Raw genomic sequence first — 10,590 nt, forward strand, 5'->3', positions numbered from 1 at the left:
GACTTCACTGCAGATGACTCACTCCATCTGAACCGGATTTTTTTTTATGGCAAATGGATTTTCCTCAGACACTCCTGTACCCAAGCATCTGATCTGTTGCCAAGTGCAGCTGATTTGACCACCACAAATGTGTTTCCTTTCCCCTAGTTGAGGCCACTGTCATATCTCACTTGGGAACTGTCAGAGTCCCTGACCTGGGCTAGACTTCCAGTCCTGTCTTCTTGCTCTCTAGGTTCTGCATCTAGTGTGTGAAGAGCTGGACAGTAGCCATTTAGGCTTTGGGAGCCATACAAATCTATATTGCATATTCTTCTCTGGTGGAAATAACACAAATATCCATCAACTGATGAGTGGATCAGCAAAATATGATACATCTATTCAATGGAATACTATTTAGCTACAAAAAGCAATGAGATCCTGATTCACGCTATGACATGGTAGAACCTTGAAAACATTGTGGTTAGTGAAAGAAGCCAGGCATAAAAGGCCAGATATTCTAGATTCCATTTACACGAAATCCCCAGAGCAGGCAAAGCCATAGAAACAGAAAGTAGGGATGGGGGTGAGGGGGGAATGAGGTGGGATAGCTTATTCAAGAAGAACAGGATTTCTTTTTGAAGAGATGAAAATGTTCTAAAATTGACAGTGGTCATGGTTGCACAATTCTGTGAGTATGCTAAAAGACATTGAATCACATACTTGAAATGAGTGAATTATACCTCAAGTATGTGAATTATATCTCAATCAAGCTGTAGTAAAAAACTATAATAAAGCTTTTTTAGTTTACAGGCCATTAAAAAAAAAAAAAAGCTGTGGATTGGATCTGATCCATGGGCAGGGGTGTATTGATCTGGGAGGTTTATGGTGTTACCAACGTGAATGGTCTGAAAATTCAGAACTGGTTTTGTCCCTCCTCTTCCAGGAAATCTTCTATGGCTCCCCATCACCCACAGGGTAAAGGACAAACTATCTGGCTCTCACTCATGGCCTCCACACTCTGTCCCCAGAGAGATGGAAGTGTGGCCTTCCCTCCCTCTCAGGCTATAACCATATAGATGAGTTTTCATACCCACCAAAACTACCCTTTAATTTGGTTTCTGCTGTGCCCTCTGCCTTCAGTAATTTGGGAAGTTCTTATTTATCTCTCAGATTCTCACCCAGGTATCCCTCGGTTCCGTGGATCTTTCCCCAGTCTCCCTGGGAGAATGGATTGCTACTGTGGGATGTGCTGTCTTGTATTATACATATTTGATTAAATATGTGCTTCCCTTCATAAGACTGTGAGCTCCTTGGCAGCTGCGAGACAGGAACCAAGACTTTTCTTCTTGGCCCAACCAGTGCTCAGCACAAGTGCCTGGCATGCGATTGACATTCAGTTAACTGCTTTTTTGAACTGAAGTCCTTTAAGAAGCAGGCTAGCTCAACTCTATGAGAGAAATGTGCAAAATCATACTGCGGAAAAGGCTCTTAGAGGGTCTTCAGCAGCCTAAGTCCTCAATTTTTCATGATAAAACCAAAGCCCAGAGAAGGGCAGTTCCTGGCCTAGGGCCACACAGCAACTAGGGGCTGAGGCATAGCTAGAGTCTGAGTCTCCACCCTACCTTGGGGCTCTAGTGAACACACCTTCATGTCTTAACTACAATCCCTTCCAACATTTGTACTGAGGCAATCGGGGTGGTTTGCCACAATCAGGTTTTCTTGCCATCTCCTTGGCTCATCTGAGCCAAACATCCCATGGCCAGCAGCCCACTTCTCTCTCCCTCTCACTCCAGCCACTCCCAAGCTCCCAAGAAGGGTCAGCCACCTCCGGAGTGGCCCAGGGAGTTGGCTAGCACCTCCTGGCGGCATCACTGGCTGTCAGAACAGAGAGCAGAGCCCGCCTCTGATGCAGCTGGAGCTGGAGCTTGGACCCCAGCTTGGATCTGGATCCCACAGTTTGATTTATTGCATCAGGTACTTGTTCTGCACGTTTTCCCAATGCCTGGGGACGCCCCAGGCCAACTGCTGTTTTCTCTTTCTTTCTGTGTGTGTGTGTGTCTGAGAGAGAGACAGAAAAAGAAAGAGAGAGGTGTATTTCTGAGCCACAGGCAAGGTTAAGGTCCTTCCAGGCAGCTAAAGAATGCAAGATTCCAGAATTTCACTAAAGCTTATTCCTCCCACACAGGTGCATGTATGGCCAACTTCAGCCTCCACAGCTGGCCACTGAGCCCCTACTGTGTGCCAGGCACTCAGTTCTATTCAGCCTCACAATAGCTCCAGGTAGTAGCAGGGATTGCTCTTGTGTTAAGGAGGAGGCATGGAGAGATTACATGGTGTGCCTAAGGCTCCTGGTTGACAGTGATGGCCCTGGACCTAGACTCTAGCCTTTGTTTCTACCACACTAACATTCACACCCTCTTTTCTCTAGGAATGGCCTCCTTTGCCTGAGCACTGGGCTTCAGTGATAATAAACACATGGCCCCCACCTTTCTAAAGCTTCATTCATATCTGTCTGGTGCCATGTGATTGTCAGTCTGTGGACAGCTTTACTAAGACTGAGCAAACTCCAAGCTTGTTTCTTGGCCCATTTTTATGTTCCCTATTTATTCTCCGACTTTTGAGCTTAGAGATCAGCTGTCGCAATGTCTCTCATTTAGCAGAGGAAGAAATCAAGGAGCTGGAAGTCAAGCAACATCTGAAGATAAGCTAGCTAGTTGATGACTGAGCTGGGACAGGAGTCCTTGTCTCAGCTCAAGCTCCTTCTGTCCTCCTGATTTGCCTTTTTGTGACAGGTTCTCTTCCTCCATGGAAACTTACTGGACCACATCCCATCCTACCCCCTTGGCTGTGGGGAGTTCTGTGTGTTAAGTAGCGTCAGTCCTGTTCAACTCTTTGTGACCCCATGGACTGTAGCCCACCAGACTCCTCTGTCTACGGTGTTCCCAGGCAAGAATACTGGAGTGGGTTGCCATCCCCTTCTTCAGGGGATGTTCCCGACCCAGGGAATGAATCCACATTTTCTGTGCCTCCTGCAGAGCAGGTGGGTTCTTTACCGCTACACCGCCTGGGAAGCCCTTCTTTCCCCTTTGACTGTGAGAGTGGTCTTGCTCCTCTCAGCAAGTTTATATGTTTGTGATGCTCTCATGTCTCCATGGGTGGAGATCACACGCCAGATCAATAACCAGAAAGTGCAGATACTGTTCCTGGTTTCCAAGCTGCTGGCTTTCAGAAACCTTGAGTTCTTGCTCGAGTCTTCCCTGGCATGGACATAAGGACAGATATGGAAGGGGCCTTAGACGTGCTCTGTCCAGCCTTCCTCATCTTACAAACAAGACTTTTCTGGTAGATGTAAGGAACGCAAGCATACACAGAGATCAGAGTCCCATCTTAGACTAGAAATGGCTGCCTCTGCTGCAGGTTGTGGTTGCAGTTTTGAGGAACTGCTTTCTTCATCCTGTGTCTCCCACGTGGAAGAAGGAGAACCATGGGTCCTCATGAACAGGGAGGCAGATACCAGCTCACGTGAGGAAACACATCCCAGTGCCTAATGTTTTCTGAATTGTGAGATTATCAGAGAGGTAGTGAGCTCGCTGTGGCAGGAGATGGTCAAGCAGAAGTTATATAAGTCCCTTAAGGGAATGTGGAGCTGGGATCACATTGAAGGGGGATCAGTGACTTCAGTGCCTAAAGAGCCCATGACTCCCCAGGACCCAAGACTCCTGCCTTTCTATCTGGGAGAGTGGACGAGCGGGAAGGGGTGGGGCTTCCATGGTAGAAAAAGCCTTCTGCCTAAAGAGGTCTCACTGTTGGCTGACAACCCAAGATTTTGTGGGATGTTTTTTGAAATGTAGGTCTGGGCTTTATAATTTAATTTTAGCTCCCAAGGGGGTGTCTAACTAGATGAAAGGCCATCACACTTAAGAGGATGTTCCAGAACCTCCTTCTGGGGAAATGAGCCCAGGAAATGGTTGGGGAGTGTCCCAGACACTCAGCTGGAACTGATGGGGCAGATGAAAGCACAGGAAATAGTCTGTTGCCCAATTCTGGGCAGACGCCTGGACATCTCCAAGGACCAGAGTCTATGGACCTCAGTATTCAGGGGTTCGTGAAGGGTGGGGTCCACAGAAGTCTCTTCCAGTGGGTGAAGCAGATCTGATTGCCTCTCTCGGCCCTGCCTCTCCCTAACTGTTTCCCTGGGTAAGTCACGTGGCATCTGAATGGGTTTTTGCGTCAGCAGCATGTGAGGATGACTCCTCCCTCTTGGGCTGTGAGCCCCGCCCCAAAGCAGGTAGATGATGTTCCTAACACAAAGCTGGGGGAGGAAGTGGTTTGAATCCCACATCTTGATTTACTGAGTTGGGTAGTCGCTCTTCGAAGTGTCTTCCTCAGCTTGGGGCCAGCCCAGACCAAATGTGGTTTCCTCTGTGTGTGTGCACGTGCGTGTGTGCGGGCAAGTGTGCGTGTGTCTTAGCTACTCGCCTTTCATGGACCTAGGGTTCATGGCCACCTGAGGAGCCTAGGACTCCCTCTCAGACCTGCCCAACATGCCAAGATGTTTTGGGACCCAGATAGACACTCATAGACCTGGCAAACACCTGGTGAGTGTTAACGTGGTGCATCTCTTGTAAGGGTGGGAGTGGGACGGGGGGGTTTTACCCTTGGAAAAATTGTATAGTGATGTAAGTCACAGAACATAAAACAAAATTCAGTGAGCAATAGAGTTCTCTTCATTTTGATTTTGTCTCCTATGGATTCTTTTGTTTTAATTTTTAATTGGAGGATAATTGCTTTACAGTCTTGTGTTAGTTTCTGCTGTACATCAACATGAGACAGCCTTGGGTATACATATGTCCCCTCCCTCCCACCTCCCTCCAGGTTTGAGCTGAGTCATGCAGCAAATTCCCACTGGCTGTTTTATATATGGTAATGTGTTTGTCTCAATGTTACTCTTCAATTCATCCCTCCCTCTCTTTCCTCCCATTTGTCCCACAGGTTCATAAATCTTTGATGCCTGGCCTTACCACTGTGTTAGAATCTGGTATAAGTTTGGATTTGGTTTAACACCAAATCAGCCAGTTAGTTACTTTCTTTAACTCTCTCTACGTCTCTCAGAGAGCACTTTCACTTCCAGACCATCTGCCCCCAGAAAGCTTTGAGAATCCCCGAGAGCCACAGCTCCAAAAGGATGATTATTCTTCAGAAGCGGGGAGGCTTGAGACCCAGCTGTGGTTCTCTCTGCAACCTGCCATTAACAACCCTCCTCAACTTGCTGGGTCTCAGTTTCCCACTTCTGCTTGGAGAACAGCTGTGCCTACCTCATCCTACCTCATGGGTTGGTATGAGGCTCAAGGGGATGGAAGCGTGAAATGTGAAATGCAATGTCAACTCATTCCACTGATTCTTGCATCAGTAAATTCCATGATGACTTGGGTGCAGAATCTGTGCAAGTGTCATGGTAGGCTCTGGGACCCAGAGGCAGCAGGACCTACCCTCTCATGAGCTCACAGGCTATTCTTATTTCTAGAAGTGGACCTCAAGTCTGTGAGCCTTTTGTACATAGGCATAGTGTTTGCTTGCCCGTGAATTTTTGGTAAGAGTTCTTAACATGCTTGCCTCTTTCCCTACCCCACACAATTGCTCTGCAGGAGAGAAGGAGGGGGCCAGCTAACACCCCCTTGTCCAGATGGCAGTTGGAGTCAATGAAGCTCAGAGGAGTGAGTGACTCACCAGGACCGCATAGCAAGCCGGCAGCTGATGGCAGATCAGGGCTCCTGCCTGCCTTTTTAAAAAAATCATCTTATCAAGATTTAATGTACAAATACTTTTTAAAAAATATATACATATGTTCCTAACATGTGGGACATACAGTATAAAGATTTCATACTGGATAAATGATGCTCATTAAGACAAATGAGAGAAAAAGGAGGACTTTGCCTTGCTTTAGCTACATTATTTGAAATACAAATATGCAGATTTTGTTACTGAGAAAAATCTGAACTGTTTATCAGGAACTTCAGCTGAACCTAGACTTCTCTACACCTCAATTATAAAGAAAACACAACAATAACAAAACTCAGAAAAACTGGACTAAAACTTCCTTAGCTCCTGAGACAGGACTGTTTGACATCGTGTCAAGACAGATGACGTCCGGCAGGAGATTGAATGGCTGTGTCTCACTTTCACAGGTCACCCACTTGCCAAGTTGTGATTCTATTAAAGGGTGACTGGGAGGTGACCAACCTGTGGAGACTCAGAGGGTGTGTGCAGCAGGAACATCATACGTGCAGATCACAGAGTTCATCGCTTTCCCAGGAATGAGTTGCAAAGCAGAAAGACCAGGGATGCTCAGAGCTTGAGTGCCCCGGGCAGTCGCTGTGTCACTGGCATGACTGGGCTGCCACTGGAGTCTCATCACCTGCCAGGACTCAGGAGGAGCTAGGGAGGACGTCTTGGGTGGGATGGGGGAGGCAGGGGGGCCTTCCGAGCCTCTGTGGACAAAGCCTGGAGGGGCCAGCACTAGGGAGGACCTCTGTGTGGTCTGAGGCCTGTGAAAGGCCCTGCCCTTGCATAGGAAGAGATGATCCTCATTCCTGGCTTTCCCCAGAGACTGTTTCCTTGCGTTCTTCCAGAGAGGTCATCAACTGGAGATCCACAGAGGTCATCAACTGGAGACCAGGGGGTCTTGTGTGGGCTGCAAACAGGTTTTATTTGATTGAATTGTTTTCAATAATTGCAACAGCGGTCAGCATTGAAACACTTTTCAAATAAAAAATCTGGGCCTTTTCTGAGAACTTGGGACATCTGGCCACACAGGTGCCCAGCCCTGTGTGGCCACTATTTCCGGGGCCAGTTGAGTCCCTGCTGCCCTTTAGCATATGTCCCTGGATTCCCACTCAGCCAGCCTCCCTCATTTTTATCACCTGCCTGGCATGGCTCCTGGGACCCATTCCCCAAGTCTGTGTTTTATTGATGGTGAAGCCGGAGACCTGGCTTAAAAAAATGTAGACATGGAAACTCTGAGAGTCCTCCCCATCCCAGCCCTTTGAGCAGCTTCAGGTTTCTGTGGGCCAGAAACAGCTGGGCCAATAGAAGAGGAGGTGATGTTGGCCCTCAGTCCGCCTCCAGTGTGGAATGTGCCCCCTCCCCACCCCCAACCACCATTGCATTTTCCAGATTAAAGATTCCAGGCAGGCTGGGGCTTATTTCCCACTCAGTGTCTGGGATGTATTTTCTCCTTCAAGTCATTACAGGTTCGAGATCTCCAGCAACCCCGGGTCTTGAAGGCGGGGCTGTCTTCCCTGACAGCCCCGGGGTGCTCAGACACCAGGCTCCCTCTGTTGCCTTTCCATATGCCCCGCTCTAGCCTTTGGTCTGGGTGCAGCCTGTCAACATTAAATAAGCACTTCTTGTGGTTCGCTCATAACAATTCTTCAGATCTTGGGAGCCGAGCTGTGGAGCTCTGCATATGTATAGATCTCATTTTCACACAACAGGCTGCTTAGCAGATGGGGACCCAGACCAGCCTCCAACATTTAGCTCTGAGTTAAGACGTGGGAAACTAGGTGGCTTTTAACCAGCCCGTATTGCTGCCAGTGCTCAACCTTAGGGAATTTTCACAGGGAAAAGTAAAAAAAAAAAAAAAAAAGACACAAAAAACCAACAACAACAACACACACACACACATAAAATCAACAAAACCACAGTTTTCCTTGCTCCCCCAAACCAGATGGCAGATGGTATGGAACCAATAAAACACAGATTCAAGCGTTTGTTTATTTAAGTTTGAAAGTAATATGGCTTTGTGGTCCCTTGCAAGGAAACACCAACCTTCCAACCAAAGAAATGACGGATTACAGTCCAAGCTCAGGGTGGCAGTTGGAGGAGAGGTTTCTGGGGAGGCTATGGAAGGAGGGGCCAGGGACAGCTAATGGCAGGACCCCAAGCCTCATGGCCCATTTGCCTTGTTGGGTGAAGGTCTAGGAAGTCTTCCTGAGCCCTGAGATGCTTGGTTTTTGTGGTTGGTCTTTGCTTGAGATTCAGTCCAAAAGGCAGCTAGCCATATGAGGAATGTTTCTGCGTCATTTCTGAAACAGCTGTGGGAGATGTCATTCTGGGCCACCAATGCAAAAGACCATGAGAAAAAGGCCCGAGTTCTTGAGTGAAGGCTCTCTTTCGTGACGCCTTGGGTTTGTGATATCAGTGGAGGGGAGCTTTGTGAGGCAGTGTGGTTCCCCTTTCACTTTGGCTTCCAAGAGACCCAGAGCTCAATTACATGCTCAGTTGAAATAACCTCATTCATTATTAGAAATAACATCTACATTCATTGAAGATACTTTTGGTTATGAGTGGCAGAAATCCAACCTCAACTACTTTAAATAAAAAGATAATTTATCAGGTCAAGTAAGTTGAGATGACTTCAGAGAGGGCTGGATTTGGGAGCTGGATTCAAGGATCCCTTTCAGACAGGCTTCTTCCACAAGGCAGCCCCAAACCATCTCAAACTTATATTCTATGAGCTTAGCAACCCTAGAAGAGAGAATCTTTTCCACCAGCTCTGGCAGCAAAAGTTCCTGTTGGAGATTCTGATTGGTCCTGCTTAGTGTGTATGCCTGTTTTTGAACCATTCACAGTGGCCAGAGGCTTGAGGTACTCTGATTGGCAAATCTGGACCAAGTGACACTCCTATAGGTGGGAAAAGGAGCCCCACCCTAGGCACATGGAATGTACTCTATAAGGAGATGTGGGGAACAGCTATGCAAGCAGATGTCTACTGCAGCCTGGGATTCCGGCGTAGCTTTCTTTCCCCCTCCCCTAACTCAATGTATGTCGCTCTTTTAATGGTGTTAGTAAACGTATGTTTTATGTGGTTAGCAGTCCTAAAAGTTATTGAAAGGGGAATGAATGAATGAATGAACAAGTAAAAGACTGAGCACACTCTAAGCTATAGAGGTCCTTGGCAAACTTGAATTGCCATTCACTCAGAAAGCCAGAGCCAGAGGGAGCTGTGGAGCTCAAACTGTTTATACCACTTGGCCTGCAGATGAGATCAGAGACCCAGACAGAGGCTGCTTTGCCCGAAGCCTACTAAGCAAACCATCTGCAAAGTCTGGAACCCAGAACCTGACTTCAGGCCCAGGGCTCTACCTGTTCCCTGTCTGACTGTGTGCTCTCGCTTTTCTAAGCCTCTCTCTCACTCTCCCTGGGCCTAGCCCCACTTTCACTCTCCAAGCCTTTGTTCTAAAGTCTTGCTATGAGTTGGCTGGCAAAAATTTCTTGCCAATGCATTGACTGATTAGAGGGAAACTGAATTTTCCCCAGATTACTTGGAATTTCCAGATCCCAAAGCATGCATCTTTAAGAGCCATCTATCAGTTTGTTAACTGCTGAGTAGCAGAGAAGATCAAAGGCAGTAACTTAAAACAGCACAAACTTTTATCAGCTCACAGTTTTCATGGGTCGGGAGACCAGGCACAGCTTAGCTAGGTCCTCTGGGTCAGATCCCACAGGTTCACAGCCAAGGTCTTGGCTGGATTGCATTCTCATTGGGAGGCTCAGCTGGGATGGATCCAATTCCAAGCTCACTCAGGTTGTGGCTGAATTCACTTCTTTGAGGCTGTATGACCAAGGACCTTGCTTTTTGCTGGCTGGGAGCTGGAGGCTGTCCTAGACCTGCCCACCCTCAGTTCCTTGCTACGGATCTTCCAAAACATAGCTGCTAGCTTCATCAAGCAGGCAAGGAGGATATCTCTCATTCTAGGATGCCAGCACGGAGTTTTCTATAAAGCAATGTCATCATGAAATTGGCAGCCCTTCACTCATGCTGGATAATGTAACCAAATCAAGGGGGTAACACCATATCACCTTTATCCTGGCCTGTTGGTTCAGAGCAAGTCACGGGTTCTGCCAGGGATAGGGGTCATTAGGGTGACGTTAAGGACTTCCTCCACAATTTCTCACACCTAGGTGAATTATCCAGCATGTACCAGTCTCTGTGTAATAGGAAGCCCCTGTTCCATGTCAGGCAGCATGCTGGTCTCTGTAAACAGCTAAGTGGGGATGATGAGCCTAAGAGCACAAATGGCCTTATAATAAGGTAAATGCCCAAGGCTGTGTGTCTGAAGGATCTGGGAGTCACAGAGATTTAGAATATCTCCTTTGTCTGGGAGGGCAGGGCAGGGAGCTCAGACGGGCTTTCCAAAGGAGTTGGCACTGGCACTGCTTTGATGTACACGTAAGAAATTGACAGGAAGAGGAAACAGTTGGCAGAAAAGGCCAAGATGTGGAGGTCGAGGGCAACGGGCATTTGGGGAGCTACAAGTAATCTGGTAGGACTGATGTAAACACACTGGGATATTGAGGGCGAGGCCAAATCACTAAGGGACTTAGAGAAGACAGCCTTAGAAGTGTGTCTTCCTTCTGTGATCCATGGAGAGCTACCATGAGACCACTGGAGGGGAGCTTGGGGCTGCAGGGAAAGCAGGAGCCTGAGCAGAGAAGGGGCTGTGAACAGGAGACAAGCCTGGCTTGTCGCTACTAAAATGGAGCCCCTTGCTCCCCGCCCTCCCCCACAAAAGCTCTGGGAAAGGCACACCTTCTTCCAGCCGTGTCAGG

The 10,590-nt window shown here is 47.9% G+C and overlaps 1 long non-coding RNA gene across 1 annotated transcript; it reads left to right on the forward strand.

Moving 5' to 3' along the window:
• Positions 1–3,977: 3,977 nt before the first annotated feature.
• Positions 3,978–5,885, forward strand: LOC122443098. The gene is made up of 2 exons (XR_006269915.1): positions 3,978–4,577; positions 5,625–5,885. It is a non-coding gene; the product is annotated as an uncharacterized LOC122443098 (long non-coding RNA).
• The last annotated feature ends 4,705 nt before the right edge of the window (positions 5,886–10,590 follow it).

This window comes from Cervus canadensis, chromosome 6, assembly GCF_019320065.1.
Source record: "Cervus canadensis isolate Bull #8, Minnesota chromosome 6, ASM1932006v1, whole genome shotgun sequence".
NCBI classification, from domain to species: Eukaryota; Metazoa; Chordata; class Mammalia; order Artiodactyla; family Cervidae; genus Cervus; species Cervus canadensis.